The 18,742-nt window shown below is 44.8% G+C and overlaps 1 protein-coding gene and 1 pseudogene across 6 annotated transcripts in view; both read left to right on the top strand.

The window, feature by feature from the left end:
• The window catches only part of TANC2 (tetratricopeptide repeat, ankyrin repeat and coiled-coil containing 2), a 376,797-nt gene that overhangs the window by 75,657 nt on the left and 282,398 nt on the right, over positions 1-18,742 (top strand). The window lies entirely within an intron of this gene.
• LOC148114123 (uncharacterized) lies at positions 8,803-16,628 on the top strand (annotated as a pseudogene).

The following is an 18,742-nucleotide window of genomic DNA, read 5'->3' as shown; positions in this document are numbered from 1 at the left end:
TGCTGGCTATCTGGGAGGTTACACGAGGTTGGCTCCAGAGGATTATAAACGCTTCTTTGAGTGGGGGTTTCCTGCCTCCCGCCTTGAAAGAGGTGGTGGTGAGGCCCCTCCTCAAGAAGCCCACTCTGGACCCGGCTGTTTTGGCAAACTACTGTCCAGTCTCCAACCTTCGCTTTGTGGCGAAGGTTGTTGAGAGTGTGGTGGCGCGACAGCTCCCGCAGTACCTGGATGAAACTGTCTATCTAGATCCGTTCCAGTCCGGCTTCAGGCCTGGGTACAGGATGGAAACGGCATTGGTCGTATTGGTTGATGATCTCTGGAGGGCTCAGGACAGGGGCTGCTCCTCTGTTCTGGTCCTATTAGACCTCTCAGCGGCTTTTGATACCATTGACCATGGTATCATGCTACGCTGGCTAGAGGGGTTGGGAGTGGGAGGCACTGTTTTATGGTGGTTCTCCTATCTCTCCAACTGGTCACAGTCTGTGTTGGCAGGGGGGCAGAGATCGACCTCAAGGCGCCTTGTTTGTGGGGTGCCGCAAGGGTCGGTCCTCTCGCCTCTCCTGTATTTTAATCTTGGCTGTTCACCGCCCTGAGTCCTTCGGGAGAAGGGCGGTATAAAAATTTAATTAATAACAACAACAACAACAACAAAACAACAATAATAACAATAATAATAGAGAGGTGAAGTACTGGTTGGGGCGGTTCAAAAATGAAGCTTTTCGGATAGAAAATTGCAGAAAAAGCCATCAAGCAGTCGTCTCTTCTGCTTTTCTTATTGTTGTAGTACTGCAATTGTCCTGGCCCTTCTGAAGAGGGTCTGGATACATCTTCTTTTGTGTGCAGTGCAGTGAGGTGGTGGGTTGCAAAGCTGAGAATCTGGTCCATGTGTGTGGGTTTGGGTAGACATGGGTTTCCAGTTCTCTGTTGTCTAGTCTCTTTATATCGATGTTGAGGAATGGAAGTCTTTTGTCTCTTTCCTCTTTGCATGTGAATTTGATCCCGGGGAATATGTTATTGAGTAGATAGAAGATGTGTTTCTTCAATTTGGGAATATTTAATTATGACGAAGATGTCATCAATGTAGCATGTCCAGTATTTTGGTTGGATGGCGGGTAGAACTATGGATATATCAGTATTTAGCCGATGTCCAAAAATTACAGCAAAATCTATCTTGAATCAGGGAAAGTGTAGTTGTATCCTTATCAGTACAGAGAAAAGTGAAAATTAGTTTCTGATTTAACGAGGGATGGAATGAAATTCACATTACCTGAACAATTAATATAAAAGTTGAAGGGCTGGGGACAGATTGCATCCTTTTGTATGGGGATTGATGGGTTAAAGTAGTATTAATATCACATTTAATTTCCACTATATTCTACTTTCCATTCTAATTAGGTGTAGAAGCCAATATTAATAGAGGAGGCATCAAATTACTGCTGTAGTTACTCGCAAAAAATCAATAAAGCCAGTGTTAAATAGAGGGTTCTTCAGGGGAGACTGACATTTTTTTTTTGCTAAATGTTGCAAAACAAACTGAATTCTCCTTGAGACATCAGGAGTCGAGTCATCTAAGATACAGAATCACTGAAAGAGTTAGTCTCCAACCTATTATTATGCTTTTATCTTTAGAGTTGGGCCAAGATGAAAGAGCTTGTTAAAGTAAAAATTTGAAGCATTAAAATGCAGGAGAAGACTACATTAGTCATTAGCGCTCTATCTGACATTAAAATCACCAACTAAAATCCGAGCTGATTTGGGAAACTGAAAGATCAAATCCATATAAAATTCTCAAATAAAATCCTCAAATAATTTTTTTTAAAAAAAGTTTTTTATTTCTTAGACAAACAAACATTTAATACATCAGTTTTTTCTTCCCTGTAACATCTCGGTGTTATCTTCCAAAATTCTTTCTTTTTCTGTATAGTTGTCATTACTTCTATCTTGATCCTAATCCAGTCCACTATATCAATTCATCAGTAACATAATATTCAACTCATCACGTATTTTTACATACATATATAATTAATGATTTATATCTCTTCTCCAGCCAAAAATAAAAATCCTTCCATATTTTAAAATATTCTGACTCTTCTCTATCTTTAATCATCAGAGTTAATCTATTCATTTCTGCACAATCTAAGATTTTTTTTATTACTTCTTCTTCCAAAGGTATTTTCTCCGCTTTCCAATTTTGTGCATAGACAATCCTTGATGCTGTTATTACATGAATTATCAGATAAACTTTTTCCTTGCTAATTTTTTCAGGTAGGATACCCAGTAGGAACAACTCTGGTTTAAATTCGATACATTGATGTATCATTTCCTCCAACCAAGTCTTAAATTTAATCCAATAGTTTTTAGCTTCCAGACATGTCCACCACATATGATAATATGGAAAGAATCAGTTTATGAGTGGAAGGAGGAAAACATTAATCAATAATAAACAAAAATTGTTAATTTTTAATCCATAGGAAAAGTTACACAGGTACTAATTTTTGGCTTAAAAGAAATCATTTAATGTTTGGAAGAGATCAAGGGGTTACACCTTCTAATATGCACCCAATCTTTATACTAGATCATAGATCTTGTATATGATTCACAAACATTTTAGTCTTGGAACCCCTTTACATTTTTAAAAATGATTATGGGACTCAAAGAGCTTTGATTTATGTTGGTTAATTGAGTTAATTTGTTACTAATTAAGTGAGGGTTTGTTAAATAAAAATATAAACGTAGTTCTCAATTTATAACTTTTTACTTAATGATAATTCAAATTAATGAAGGCAACGGAAGGGAATGATTTGTTTGTTTGTTTGTTTGTTAAATGTATTTGCTGTCTACTTTGCTGTGGGACTACTCTAGGCAGCTTACAACAATAAAAAAGCAGAAATGAAAAGAGCATAAGCAGAACAGAAGTAAAATAATAGAATAAAATACACAGTGAAAGAGAACACAATGGAAATAAATCAATATGAACCAAAAAGGAAATTAGCGAACGAAGCGGAAAGGGGGAGTCTGCCAACAATCCAGCAAATACCTCTAGTCTGGAACTCCCCCATTTGGTCCCCTGTATGGCATGTAAAAAAAAAGCATTTTATAAAGTTTTTTTAAGGCCTATAAAGCACTTCCAACCATTGCAAAATGTCGCCTACACAGTCATATGATCACAATCTGGATGCTTGGCAACCTATTTGCATATTTTATTTTATTTTATTTTATTTTATTTTATTTTATTTTATTTATTTTATTTTATTTTATTTTATTTTATTTTATTTTATTTTATTTTATTTTATTATTTTATTTTATTATTTTATTTTATTTTATTTTATTTTATTTTATTTATTTTATTATTTTATTTTATTTTATTTTATTTTATTATTTTATTTTATTTTATTATTTTATTTATTTTATTTTATTTTATTTTATTTTATTTTATTTTATTTTATTATTTTATTTTATTTTATTTTATTTTATTTTATTTTATTTTATATTTTATTTTATTTTATTTTATTTTATTTTATTTTATTTTATTATTTTATTTTATTATTTTATTTTATTTTATTTTATTTTATTTTATTATTTTATTTTATTTTATTTTATTTTATTTTATTTTATTTTATTTTATTATTTTATTTTATTTTATTATTTTATTTTATTTTATTTTATTTTATTTTATTATTTTATTTATTTTATTTTATTTTATTTTATTTTATTTTATTTTATTTTATTTTATTTTATTATTTTATTTTATTTTATTTTATTTTATTTTATTTTATTTTATTTTATTATTTTATTATTTTATTTTATTTTATTTTATTTTATTTTATTTTATTATTTTATTTTATTTTATTTTATTTTATTTTATTTTATTTTATTAGACTTAGATGCCGCCCAACGGACTCAGGGTGGCTCACAACAATAAAAACCACAACAATCCATTTAACAAAGTTAAAATGCCTAATTAAATCAGATAAAGTTAAAAAACCCATATAAAACCCCGATCAGTCCAGGCCGGGGGACTCGAATAACCAAGTTTTAAATTCACGGCGAAAGGTGCGAAGGTCAGGAGCCAACCGGAGCCCCAAGGGGAATTGATTCCAGAGGGTGGGCACGCCCACAGAGAAGGCTCTATCCCTGGGGGCCCCCAGCCGACATTGTCTCGCCGACGGCACCCTGAGCAGGCCCTCCCTATGGGCGCAAACCGGGCGATGGGATGTTGTTGCTGACTGCAGGTGGTCCGCCAAATATCCTGGGTCTAAGCCATGTAGGGCTTTATAGGTCATCACCAGCACCTTGAATCTCACCCGGAGGGCAACCGGCAACCAATGCAGGTCGCGCAGGAGAGGTGTTACATGGGAGTATCAGGATTCTCCCATAACAACCCGCATGGCTGCATTTTGCACCAGCTGAAGCCTCCAAGTGGTCCTCAAGGGCAGCCCAATGTAGAGAGTGTTACAGTAGTCAATACGGGAGGTGACTAGCGCATGAGTAACTGTGCGTAGGGCATCTCGGTCCAAGTAGGGATGCAACTGGTGCACCAGACGAATCTGGGCATATGCCCTCTGGTCACGGTCGTTATATGGTCTTCTAAATCAACTGTGAATCCAGGAGGACACCCAAGTTGCGTGCCCTGTCTACAGGGGGTAAAACTTCACCCCCTACAGCCAGCGATGGAACCTTTTCTATGGACCAAGATGCCTGTACCCACAGCCACTCAGTCTTGGCATGGTTGAGTCGAAGTCTGTTCCTTCCCATCCAGACCCGTACCGCTTTCAGGCACTGGGCCATCATGTCGAGGGCATCACTGGGCTGGTTCGGGGTGGATATAAAGAGCTGAGTATCGTCAGCATATTGGTGGTACCTCACCCGAAACCACGGATGATCTCTCCCAGCGGTTTCATATAGATGTTGAACAGGAGGCGCGAGAGAACCGATCCCTGGGGCACTCCACAAGTGAGGGGCCTCAAGGTCGATCTCTGCCCCCCTGCCAACACCGCTTGCGTTCGACCCGAGAGGTAGGAGGAGAATCACTGTAAAACGGTGCCTCCACTCCCAACCCTTGAGGCGATGCAGCAAGATACAGTGGTTGACGGTATCAAAAGCCGCCGAAAGATCTAATAGGACCAGAACAGAGGAATAACCTCTGTCCTGAGCCCTCCAGAGATCATCCACCAGCACGACCAATGCCGTCTCCATGCTGTACACGGACCTGAAACCTGATTGGTATGGGTCGAGGTAATTCGCTTCATCCAGGGCCAGCGGGAGCTGATGCGCCACTACACTCTCGACAACCTTCGTTAGAAAGCGGAGGTTGGAGACTGGATGAAAGTGACTCAAAACATCTGGATCCAAGGCCGGCTTCTTGAGGAGAGGCCTCACCACCACCTCCTTCAAGGCGGTCGGAAAGTTTCCCTCCCTCAAGGAAGCTGTTATCACCACCAGGATCCAGCCGTGTGTCCCCTCCCGAGCTGAATAAACCAGCCAGGAGGGGCACGGGTCCAGCACACAAGTGGCTGCACTCAGCTTCCCTATGATCCTGTCCACTTCCTCTGGGGTAACAGGATCAAACTCTTCCCAAAGTACAGGACTCGCTGCCTCCTCACCGTCTGACTCTGTCCAGTCAGAGTCCAAGCCGTCCCAAATCTGAGCAACCTTGTCCAACAGGTGCTGGCTAAACTCCTCGGCTCGCCCCCGCAGAGGGTCTTCCCTCACCCTCTGAGTGAAGAGGGAGTGGGACACCCTGAACAGGGCAGCCGGGTAATTCTCTGCAGACGCAATGACATCGGTGAAGTAGCGACACTTTGCCATCCCCAACTTCACCAGGTAGGCCCGTGTGGCCGACCTTAGCTGGGCCTGGTCAGATTCGGAACAACTGGCTCTCCAGTGGCTCTCTAGGCCTCACCTACATTGCTTCATCCCCCAGAGCTCCTCGGTAAACCAAGATGCCATCTGCGATGTGTCAGAGGCCACAAAGGAACGACCCGGTCAAGAGTCCTGGCAGCAGCCTCATCCAAGGTATCCACCAGGGTCATGGCCGGGCATAGGAGAGAGAGAGAGGCACATCATCCCAAGCTCCGTCTGGAACCTCTCCGGGTCCATCAGGCGCCTGGGGCAGAACCAGATGGTCGGCTCCGCCTCCCAGCGAGGAGGCGTGGCGTACTGGAAACCCAGCCGAAGGAGATAGTGATCGGTCCATTACAGGGGATAAATGGAAGACAATCCCCCACCGAACTCCACTCGCCACTGCTCTGAGACAAAAAGAAGATCGGGCGTGTGGCCCCCCTCATGTGTCGGGCCCTGAATAATCTGAGTCAGGTCCATAGCTGTCATGGAAGCCATGAACTCCCGAGCCACCCCCGACGCCCCGCCCAGGGATGGCAGATTGAAGTCTCCCAGAACAATGAGTCTGGGAAACTCCACCACCAGCCCCAATAGGGCATCGAGTAGCCTGGGCAGGGCTGTTGATACGCAGCTGGGAGACAGGTACGCAATCAACAAGCCCAACTGCCCATATGGGCCCCACTTCATGAGGAGGGTCTCACACCCTTAGGAGCAGTGACCTCCCGCGGACTAAGGGTCTCCCTAATAACAACCGCCACCCCCCTCCCCTATCCTGGGCCCTTGGCTGATGCAGCACCCGGAAGCCTGGTGGGCAAAGTTCAGTCAAAGGGGCACCCCCCTCTGAGCCCAACCAGGTTTCCGTAATGCAAGCCAGGTCTGTGTTTTCCTCCTCAATCAAATCACGAATGAGGGGAGCTTTGTTGATCATAGACCTGGCATTAAAATAAATCAGCCTGAGCCCAGTAACCCTATCTTTCAAACCCCCAGGGGGTTGGATAGAACTAGGAGGGTTGGAGCACGCCACTGCTCAAAGATAGCGGGGGCAGGCTCCCAAAATCCGATACGGCCCTCCGTTCCTCCACCTGCAGCCATTCCCAATCGCAATCAGAATCAAAGATCCCACCCTCACCTCTGGGGCACCCAGGTGTCCCCGCATCGCACCAAGACTGCTGCCCCCTCCCCATAACCTGGACTGCCATCGGCCCGGCGGGCCCCCCCCCCAGCCACCCGCCGGATATCAAAACTGAACCCCTTCCCAGTCCCCTTAAAAATCTAGCTAAAAAACAATGTAACGCTCCCTTATTAAAACCCTTAAAACCCTCATGCCACCTCTCGGGATCCCAGGACCCATCATTAAGGTAGAACTTCGCCAGGCCAGCAGGCCACTCGCAGAATAGGGGGGCATCCCTCAGAACAACCAAATCCGTTCTTGCATACGTTCGTAACACCATCCTAAGACATTGAGGCACAGGGGACCGTCCATGGTGAATGGGATATATCACGCTGGTCGATCCCTGGAGACAGGAACCTCCATTCCTGGGCGTCTTCCCATGACACTCGGGAATGATAGGAGATGTTAATCCTCGCTGTCCTCTCACCACAGCGGATTCCTGAGTCCATTGGGGGGTAACCCGAGGTATATATAACTATTTGCCAAGTATCCTGTGTTCATGTTATTGCCTTTTGTAATATTCTCTGCCAGCTTCCTCAGAAAGTCAGTGGGGAAGCTGGTAGCTGGAAGCTGGTAGGAAATGTTGTAGGGTGATGTTGCCTGCCAAGAGGAATCCCTCTTATCTCTGAAGGATGGCTGAAAGACCTCCATGCCAAAGGGTTTCAGTTCTGTGGTTTTGGATTTTGGCTGCTAAAATCCAAATGGACATGGAGCTCCTCTTTCTGCAGAGAGCTCCCTAACTAAAATTCTTCCCCTCTCCCCTGGACATCCCACACTGCTTACTTGAGATTTAACAACCTGCAAGATTGCTTAATGACTATAACCAGGAATGCTGAAATTGTCATCACTGAGCAAAACAATGTAGTAAATATAACCTTGAATTGCCTTGCTAATAAGCATCTGAATTGTTTAACCCCTGTGTAAACAAAATGAGAAATCTGATTAGATTACTAAAACTTATTATTTAACCACTGTCTTATTTTAGACAGAAAATAATTAAAATACACTAGTTGTCCAATTTTGGTCAAAACAACAAGGAGGAAGCTATTTTGATAAAATAGGGGTTCACTTCAGCCAGATGATTTTGCAAATAGATATTTCTAATAAAAACAGGAAAACCAAAAGTGTTTTTACACATATCAATATTACTTAAAGCTATGGTCACAACTCTCCTTCCAACCAGCTTTTTTTCCCCTGATGTTGGCCATCTACTTTTAACTAATATCTCTCTAACTGGAAAGTTTAACAATAAAAAGATGTCTAAAAAGAGAAAAATTCCTCAAAATAGCAGAGGCACTAAAGCTTACATGAATCAATCAAGGACAGTCAAGACAGGGCCCAAACTGGCAATGAAAAAGAGATTGTGATGATATTGAAAGAAAATAACTTGTTAGAGGGCACAAAAGCCAGAGAGCCCAAAAGTCTGTCTTCCCATACCTGAAAAATAAATCTTAAGGATGATTCAGTAAGGAGTCCAATTAAGCAGCTTAGACAAGAATTAAAGGGAATGCACATGCACCAAGATGGCAGCTCTCGCCTAATCTCCATCTGATGATGGGGCGGCTTTGGGTCGTTTGGAGGTCCACCGGGGCTGATTTAACTCCCTTCAGCCCCAGCACCAACTAGGGGAGCCTTTTCCCAGCTCAACGAGGTTTCTCTCACCCTCTGGATCATCGGAACTGGGAAGATATTGGCATGTGAAGGCACCATGGGAGGCTAACTCTAGCAGTTCTGTTAATGGCAGTTACATCAGTTCCTCCATTCTTAAAGCAACGGCAGTTGGAAAGACAATGGCGGCGGGTGGCGGCGACGAATGGCACCATGGCAGTCCCTGTCAAGCCCTTAGACACCCTGGGGGCTCTGAATTGGTTTGGGGACTTGCCGGGAAACCTGAAGCTGCCCTCACCAACGATAGCTGCTGGGGCGGTAATGGCTACCTCTTTGAGAGGCCTTAGCTAAGGCCAGTGACAACTTACAACATCATCAGAGGGAATCTAAAAACTTAACCCCTGGAGTGCCTTGAGTGCCCAGAATCACGCAAGGTGTTTAGACCCTTGCTGGAATTGGGAGACATCATTATAATCTAAAGTCTGGAGCCTGGCAATATATGCAGAGGACTATTCAATATGCCGAGAGTAGGAGAGGCCAGAGGTTGACAAAAGACTTATCTACCTGGTCACCTTGGAGGCCTCCCCGACCTTTCTCAGTTCTCTGCCTCGGCCAGTCCCTAACCCAGCTGCCTCCAGCTTATACATTACCACCTTGATTTGACACTGACCTAGCTGCCTCCAGACTATACTTTCACCACCTAGACTACCTTCCCTCTTTATATACATCTACCCCCCCCATGGAGTTATTATCATTCTACCTTCACTGTTTGGCTTTATTTCCAACTGAGCCACCCTCTTGTCATACGTTGTCTGGGCAGCTACTAATGTGGATGCTGAGGGAGTTTCGAATTACTGACATCATTTGAGCAGATAGAACAACAAATTTATTACGACCATCTCATTCAGAACGAGCTGCCGTGAGAGGATGACTAGATTTTTATCCTCTGTCCATAGCACTGAGATAGCACTAAACTCCTTCCCCCTGCCGTGAGAGGGCAAGGAAGACCAGTTTCTTACCCACACTGAATTTATTACTCGTCTGTCTCAAGACTCTTACATCAGACTGTTGGACCAGACCCAAATGCTATACCCATCTGACTTACTAGATGTATTTGGCAACCGAACTCTTGGCATTGCGAGACTCCCCCCCTCTCGCAAATTTGGCCCTCCACATTATCGAGGGCCTACCTTGATGACGGATTTTGGAATCCCGAGAGGTGGCATGGTGCTAAAAGGGGATTAAGGGCTTTCTTATCTAATTTTCTAACCAAAATTTTAATGGCTTCTGAAAGCGGGGTGGGTGTAAACAGGGTGGATCATGTGGATTTGGGGGGCAATCCACAGAGGGAGGGATTAGCAAATAATATTCCAAAAGTGAAGGCAAAGTCAACACAAAATTACATCATAGGAAACTCGGAACTGGGAATAGGCAGACTTAATACTGGCATGGAAATGGGTTGTTCCATCAAGGTTATGGTTGGGAGGGGCAGATATGGTGGGAGCAGGAGGCCACATCATGTCATGGGGGTACGCTCCCACTATCTTCAAGCGGTGGCGTGCTCCAACCTCCAAAGCTCTTCTCTTTCCTTGGGTTGCTCAAGGTCTCAGAGCCCGAGTCTTAGGCTGATGTTATGCAACGCCAGGTCCACGGCTAACAAAGCCCCCCTCATTTGTGACCTAATTCAGGAAGGAAAAGCGGACCTGGCAGGTATTACGGAGACCTGGTTGGGCAATGAAGGGGGGGTCCCCCTCGTAGAAATGTGCCCACCAGGTTTCCACGCATTCCATCAGCCAAGTACTCAGGGCAGGGGTGGAGGTGTGGTGGTCATTATAAAGGAAGGTCTTGACCCTAGGGAAGTCACTGTCCCACAGACAACCGGATGTGAGTCCCTCCTCGTGAAGTGGGGTTATGGGTTACAGATGGGCCTGTTGATTGCGTACCTGGCTCCCTGCCACGTATCAGCAACCCTGCCTGAGCTCCTCAACGTAATAGCCAAGGTGGCAGTTGAGACTCCTAAGCTACTGGTTATGGGAGATTTCAACCTGCCATCCATTGGTGAAACGTCTGAAGGAGCTCGGGAGTTTATGGCTTCCATGATGGCCATGGACCTGACCCAATTAGTTCATGGGCCTACTCACACGGGGGGACACACTCTGGATTTGATCTTTATCTCTGACCAGTGGCTGAATGGTCTAGATATAGGGGATATAGTCATCGAACCCTTGTCATATCAGACCATTCTCTCCTTAAGCTTGACCTTCTGACCACTACAACCCACCACAGGGAGGCGGAATCAATTAAATGGTTCCGCCCCAGGCACCTGTTGGATCCTGATAGGTTCCGGATGGAGCTTGGGCCATTTCCTGAGACCTTGGCTCATGACTCGGCTGAAGACCTAGTGGCGTCCTGGGATAGGATGGCCGCTGATGCTTTAGACCGGGTCGTGCCTTTGCGACCTCTGACCAGGCGTCGAACCTACCCAGCTCCTTGATTCTCTGATTAGCTGAGGGGGATGAAACGCTGGAAAAGACGCCTAGAGAGCATTTGGAGGACCAGCCGTTCCAAATCCGACCGAATGTAAAAGCGGCAAAATGTAACTCTTTTTCCGCTCATTGCATCGGCAGATAATCGCCCAGCCACCTTGTTTAGGGTTATCCGCTTTCTACTCCAGCTGAGAGCCCGGGAAGACCCTCTGCAAGGGTGAGCTGAGGATTTTGCACAATATCTGCACGATAAAATCGCTCAGATTCGGGAAGGCTTGGACTCTAAATGTGTTAATTCAGATGAAATGACGAGGGCAGATCTTGAGGACATTATCTGGGATGAGTTTGATACTGTGATTCCTGAGGATGTGGACAGGTTACTGGGGAGGCTGAATGCGACCACATGTTTATTGGACCCGTGCCCTTCCTGGCTAGTGCTGGCTACCCGGGAGGTTACACGTAGCTGGCTCCAGAGAATTATTAACGCTTCTCTGAGCAAGGGATTCTTACCTCCCGCCTTGAAAGAGGCGGTGGTGAGACCCCTCCTTAAGAAGCCCTCTCTGGATCCGGCTGTTTTAGCAAACTACCGTCCAGTCTCCAACCTTCATTTTTTAGCGAAGGTTGTCGAAAGTGTGGTGGCATGAAAGCTCCCACAGTACCTGGATGAAGCTGTCTATCTAGACTCGTTCCAGTCCGGCTTCAGGCCTGGATACAGCACAGAAACAGCATTGGTCGCGTTGGTTGATGATCTCTGGAGGGCTCGGGATAAGGAATGTTCCTCTATCCTGGTCCTATTATATCTCTCAGCGGCTTTTGATACCATTGATCATGGTATCATGCTGCACCGGTTGGAGGGGCTGGGAGTGGGAGGCACTGTATTATGGTGGTTCTTGTCCTACCTCTCTGACAGGTCACAGTCTGTGTTGACAGGTGGACAGAGATCGACCTCGAGGCCCCTTACTTGCGGGGTGCCACAGGGGTCAGTCCTCTTGCCTCCCCTGTTCAACATTTATGTGAAGCCACTGGGTGATCATCCATGGTTTTGGGGTGCGATGTCATCTGTATGCTGATGACACTCAGCTGTACATCTCCACCACAAACCACCCCAATGATGCCCTTGAAGTGATGTCCCGGTGCCTTGAGGCCATACGGGTCTGGATGGGGAGAAACAGGCTTCGACTCAACCCTTCCAAGACTGAGTGGCTGTAGCTGCCGGCGTCCTGGTACAGCCAGTTAGTCCCATCACTAACTATTGGGGATGAGTCATTGACCCCCGCAGAGAAAGCTCACAATTTAGGCATCTTCCTGGATGCACGACTGTCTTTAGAAGATCATATAACAGCCGTGGCCAAAGGAGCTTTCTATCAGGTTCGCCTGATTCGCCAATTGTGTCCCTTTCTAGACCGGGACTCATTACGCACAGTCACTCAAGCCCTCGTCATTTCCCGACTTGACTACTGCAATGCTCTCTACATGGGGCTCCCCTTGAAGTGCACCCGGAAGCTCCAACTGGTCCAGAATGCGGCCGCGCGAGTAATTATGGGAGCAACATGGCGCTCACATGTAACACCTATTCTACGCGAGCTGCACTGGCTTCCGGTGGCCTTCCGAGTGTGCTTCAAGGTGTTGGTTCTTACCTTTAAAGTGCTCCATGGCTTAGGACCTGAGTACTTACAAGACCACCTGCTGCAACCGATAACCTCCCACCAACCAATACGCTCTCACAGAGTAGGCTTACTCATAGTACCATCATTAAAACAATGTCGTCTAGTATTTCCAAGGGAGAGAGCCTTCTCTGTGGGGGCACCTACTCTTTGGAACAAAATACCCCCTGGAATACGAATAATCCCAGATCTTCGCCCTTTCCGACGTGCCCTGACGACCTTTCTGTTTCAACAAGCAGGGCTAGCATAAACATCTAAATTCTATGCCAAGGTCTTAGCAGATACACTAAGTTGACTCAATTTATTATTTACTGTTTATAAAAAAAATATATGTATATGAAATCTTATTCTGTTCACCGCCCTGAGTCCTTCGGGAGAAGGGCGGTATAGAAATTCAATAAATAAATAAAAATAAAAATAAATAAAGGTGGAATAGGATAAATCAATCACTTTATTTTGAAAGAATTTGGCAGATACGTTTGAACAAGTTAATAAGCAAATAAAAGATTTGTCTTCTCAAATTACATCAGTTCCTCAGATTGGCAGCAAAGTCTATGATGTTCCTATGAAAAATGACATTGAAAAAGTTCAAAAAGATGTCATTGATACTAGACTGCATTTGGTTGATATACTGGGTCAGAACAGAAGAAATAATCTGAGGGAAATCAGGTAAAGAGGAGAAAAGACTAATTTAATTGGATATCTTATCTCAAAGGTGAACAGTGATTTAAAGTATTCACATAACAATAAGGAAGACACCAGTTCTTCTCTTTTAAAGCCAGTGAGTTGTAAAAACCAAGAGATATATTAATAAGATTTGAAAGGAACCAGGTGAGAGAAAGAATTTTGCAACAAGCTCATTGACTAAAATATAAATTGGGATAGTGTCAAAATTATTTTTTTAGGATATTGATTATGCCACACTCCCAAAAAAAGGTCTTCAAACCTGTAACAAAAAAACATAAAAAGAGAAATAAGATATAAATGGGGTTTCATTTCAAACTAATTTATCATCTACAAAGAAAACATATTATTACTACACTCCCAGAGATGAATAAAATCCTCATAAATTTAAATAATATTTAATAAAGAATTAATAAGTGTGCCAGTTTAATCGAGTGATTAAGGCACCAGACTAGAAGCCAAGAGACTGTGACTCCCAATCCCATTTTAGACATGGAAGCCAGCTGGGTCACCTTGAGACAATCACTTTCTCTTAGCCCAATCCATTTCACAGGTTGTTGTTGTTAAGAGGAAAATAGGAAGAGGTAGGAGTATTAGACATGTTTACCTCCTTGAGCAATTTATAAAAATAATAAACATGGGATATAAATAATAACAAGTCTTGAGGAGATTTTTACTACTTGTGAAAATGTTCAATATTGTTAAACAATTGATCTTGCTTGTATTAGTTGGAAAAATAAGACACAAAGAATGCCAAAGTATTATTGGAAGTAATTATAAAGGCAAGGCAAGCTGGGAAGGGGGAAGCTAGAGCTCGATGTAGCAGTCATCTAAATTAGTCCGGTTAAAGGATCTAATCCGTGAATAATGTTCACATGTGGTCTAAATGGGATGAGGGAGTAAAAGTGCGTGTAATAATTGAAAAATATGGGGAAGGGCTGAAGATGAAGGATGTAGGGGGCAAAAAAGATAGGTAGCGTAAGACAGGGCTTTACTGTTGATAATTTTGTTTTGTAAAAATGGTAAACAAAACAAGAATAGCTAGTTAAGGCACCAGGCTAGAAATTAGAAGACTGTGAATGTTAGTCCCAACAAAAAAGTTGGTGGGGTGACTTTGGAACAGTCATGATGTCTTAGCCCAATCTACCTCACAAGGTTGTTGCTGTGGAGAAAATAGGAGAACAAAGGAAAGGTTTGTTTGCTGCTTTGAGTTATTTATAAAAATAATGAAGATGGGAAGATGGATGGATGGATGAATGGATAGATAGATAGATAGATAGATAGATAGATAGATAGATAGATAGGAAGGGCAGCAGGGAGGCAGACAAGCAACTTTAATGTCCCTAACAAGCATAAAAATCAGTTCCAAAGCCTTCTAATTGCAATTGCATTACTACATTCGTGGAAATTTCAGAAATAACATTAAACAAAGAAAAAGCAGATAACCAGTATCAGGCCAGCACAGTGAGAAAGAAGTGAATAATGAGCTCTATCAGAACAGAAATTTAATTGGGCAATCAGAGAGACAATATAGGATGATTCCTTTAACTATAAGGCGATTAGGTACCGTAATTCAGTAAAAAGAAATAAAATTAATAAATATTTAAAATCTTTCAGTCCATCCATGATTATGTTACAAAAACATATGGTATTAATCAGAAAAAATAAGGGTAAATTAACATGCATAGGTCAAATAAAAAAGAATCAAAAAGAAGTCTACAAAGAAGATAGACTTACCTTTTCAAAAATTAAGATTTTAATATATATATTTATTAGAGAAATTAAATGTTTATGAATATATATACTGTATATAATTAATTTATAAACTGTATCCAGTTTTGGTCACCACGATGTAAAAAAGATGTTGAGACCCTAGAAAGAGTGCAGAGAAGAGCAACAAAGATGATTAGGGGACTGGAGGCTAAAACATGTAAAGAACGGTTGCTGGAATTAGGTATGTGTAGTCTGATGAAAAGAAGGACCAGGGGTGACATGATAGCAGTGTTTCAATATCTCAGTGGCTGCCACAAAGAAGCTATTCTCCAAAGGACCTGAGGGTAGGACAAGAACCAATGGGTGGAAACTAATCAAGGAGAGAAGCAACTTAGAACTAAGGAGAAATTTCCTGACAGTTAAAACAATTAATCAGAGACCCAATTGCCTCCAGAAGTTGTGAATGCTCCAACACTGGAAGTTTTTAAGAAGAGATTGAATAACCGCTTGTCTGAAGTGGTGTAGGGTTTCCTGCCTAAGCAGGGAGTTGGACTAGAAGACCTCCAAGGTCCCTTCCAACTCTGTTATTCTATTCTATTCTATTTTCCAGCCCTCTGCTCCTGCAATCCACCTTTGGGTTTCCTTCCTCCTCGCTTCTTTTTGACTGGGTGATATTTTTCTTAACTGTCTCTCCGTGCTGTGGCCACGCCCCACTTTCCCATGATGCACCAGTCTTTTCACTCAGTCGCTGACTGACTGGTGTGCTTTTCTCTTCGTGCTTTTTTTAGAAGGATTTCTTAGTATTGCGTTAGGTTTTTTTCTTTATTTTTAGTAGTATTTTTCTCCTATTCGGTGAGAGCCTCTATCGGTGTGCTGCAGGGCGTGTGAGTGGTGCCTGGGGACCCAGCCCATCCTCCGCCCAGGGGATTGCTCCCTTTTGACAGCAGCGTGGGTTACCGGCCCTTCGGGGCGGTTCCCTGCCTTCCTTTAAGCCGCCGGTGTGGAGCGCGGGGTTTGCGATTGCCGTTTTTTTCCCCCCACACCTCTCCTCTGCAAATTAGTTTTGGCTCTCTTAGGGCGGCTCCGGAGTGCTCCGCATGGTTTGCCCTGCGGCCTCTGATGTCTTGCTGAGATTCCCACCGCTGCGGTTCGTCTGTGCTGCGCTCTAATCGTCAGCCTTTTCAAAGTTGCCGCCCGGGGCTCCAGCTGCCTAGACGGAGTCGGAAGCTTCGCTCCAGCCCGCAGCGCTCCGGAAGGTGCCTGCTGCTACGGTGGTGAGATTCGCTGACGTCCGTCCCTTGGGCGGCGTCCGGTGAGGAGTGCCCTTGGCCCCGTTTTTTGGACGTTGTTTAGCCGCCTGAGCTGCCGCCGGGTTCCGGACAGTCCACGGCCGCCATTTTGTTGCTATTTCTTGGCGGCAATTTTAACGGGCGCCATTTTGGGATCGCAATTGCTTCTTAAGGGCCGTTGTGTTACTGGGTTACCCCACTCTCTCTACACCTTGAAGCAGTTTTTTGGGGGTGTGCCTCTGTGGCTGTCTGCCAGTTAAGTGGACCAGTTGCCTGTTGTCCCATAATTGCAGTCTGGGCAGTACTTAAATTTTTTTCCTCTTGACACCTTAACCAGCCTCTTGTCATTCCTGTCAGAGATTGCTTGGCTGGACTGTTTCGGCTACCCTCAGCGGTTGGGGTGCCTACGTGTATATAGTTCGGATATTGTTGGTTTATAACTCAAAAAAAAAAAAAAAAAAAAAAAAAAAGAAAAGAGAGGAAAAAGACGATAAATATAGTAAGGACTATTTTTTCATTACCTTTTTTCAATAGTACACTTATATATATATATAAAAAAAAAACAAAGGAAAAATTGAACTATATTCGGTCTTGTCATAATGGCGGATGCTTATTTTTCATCCGATGCGGAGCAGGAGCCCAGCTCCCCTAGGGCTCCAGCCAAGCACAAGTCAAAATCTCGTAGCAGGGTCTTATCTGCTTCTGAGGACTCCCGCCAGCCTAGGTCATCGGCAGCGGCGGATAAAGACGCGCAACGACGCCACAGGGCTTTGGAGCGCCAATTTGACAAGGCCAGACAGGCCACCTTGGCCTCGGTTTTTCCAACTGGCCTGAATACAGCACCTTTGCCTTCGTCGCCCAGCGGGTCACAGGCGCCTGATCCACCGCAGCCAAGCACTTCTGGACGCCTGTCCAAGAGAGCTTCAATCTCATTGCCGGACGTTTCATCGGTGGGCTTGCTCAACTCCGCCCCCCCTCCCGCCCCGCGTCCCGAGGCGACGTTCACTCCAACCGCCGCTGGTCTTCGCGGGGCTGATGGTCAATTATCGTCTTCCCAGATGGACTTACAGTTGTTGCTATCTAATGCCTTGTCCTCTCTGTGGGCTGCGGGACTCCAACAACCGCCCATGCCTCTAGTACAGACGACCTCCCGTCAGGTGCCTCAACCACCTATGGCACCGACTCAGAGGCCCTCTCATCACTTGGCGCCCGATTCTTCGGATGATTCCGATCATGGGGAACATATGGTCGAGGACTTGGAATTTTCAGAAGACGAGGGCCTCACTCCTGATGTTCCTGCTTTTACCGGGCTGTTCAGGCCCTCATTGTTCAAATCTCTCCTACACAAGGCTCGTCAGATCACAAACATGTCTGTTGCTGCGCCTGCATCCTCCGAGGCCGCATCCATGGCGACCCCCCCCCCCGAGGCCTTGTTTTCGTCTTCCAAGCCGGGCAGGGACTTCATCCCCTGCCCTCAACTTTTTTCTGACGTTCTACAATCTCCTTGGTCTCAACCTGCTTCGTCCACGGGCCCCAATAGCATCGATAAGAAATTGTATTGTGCGGCACCAGAATTGGACACCATGCTGTCCCTCCCTGTGGTGGACACGCCTCTTGCCAACCTCTCTTCCTCGTCCTTGCTGTCAACAGATGCGCTGGACGGGCTGAAATCGGAGGACAGGAAGTCTGAGCTTTGCTTTCGCAAAGAACATCAAGCCCTGGCGTGGGCGATCAAAACCGCGACCGCCACATCCTTCTTTAACCGGGCAACTCTGCTTTGGTTGAGACAGCTTCAGGATAGGCTACCGCCAGAAGACACACGTCTCCACCAGGACATAAACAAAATTGTGGCGGCTACAGAATATTCGGCCGATGCCTCATTAAATTCTGTTAAGTTCACATCCAGGGCTTTGGCCTCGTCTATTACGTCCCGTCGTTTATTTTGGCTTAGGAACTGGAGGGCTGATGCCAAAGCTAAATGGCGCTTGGCGGCAGCACCCTACAAGGCTCCAAATCTGTTCGGCTCCGCTCTCGACCCTGTCCTTATTGAAGATAAGGACAAGAGGAAGGTTATGCCGACTTCCTCTTATCGCAGGCCTGAACGGCGCTATACGCCTTACTATCAAAGACAGTCCTTTCGGGCGACGTCGGGGTCAGGGGGTGCCTACTCGCAACGTCCACAATTTTTTGGCTCTGACCGTTCCTCCGATCGTCAGCGGTTTCGTGACAGAGCTAGGAACCCCACTGTCTCCAAGCGTCCCTTTCGGGGATCTGGATACCGTCAAT

This window comes from Pantherophis guttatus, chromosome 4 (assembly GCF_059756535.1).
Source record: "Pantherophis guttatus breed Tessera chromosome 4, ASM5975653v1, whole genome shotgun sequence".
Lineage (NCBI taxonomy): Eukaryota > Metazoa > Chordata > Lepidosauria > Squamata > Colubridae > Pantherophis > Pantherophis guttatus.
This window is presented reverse-complemented; position numbering and strand designations above follow the sequence as displayed.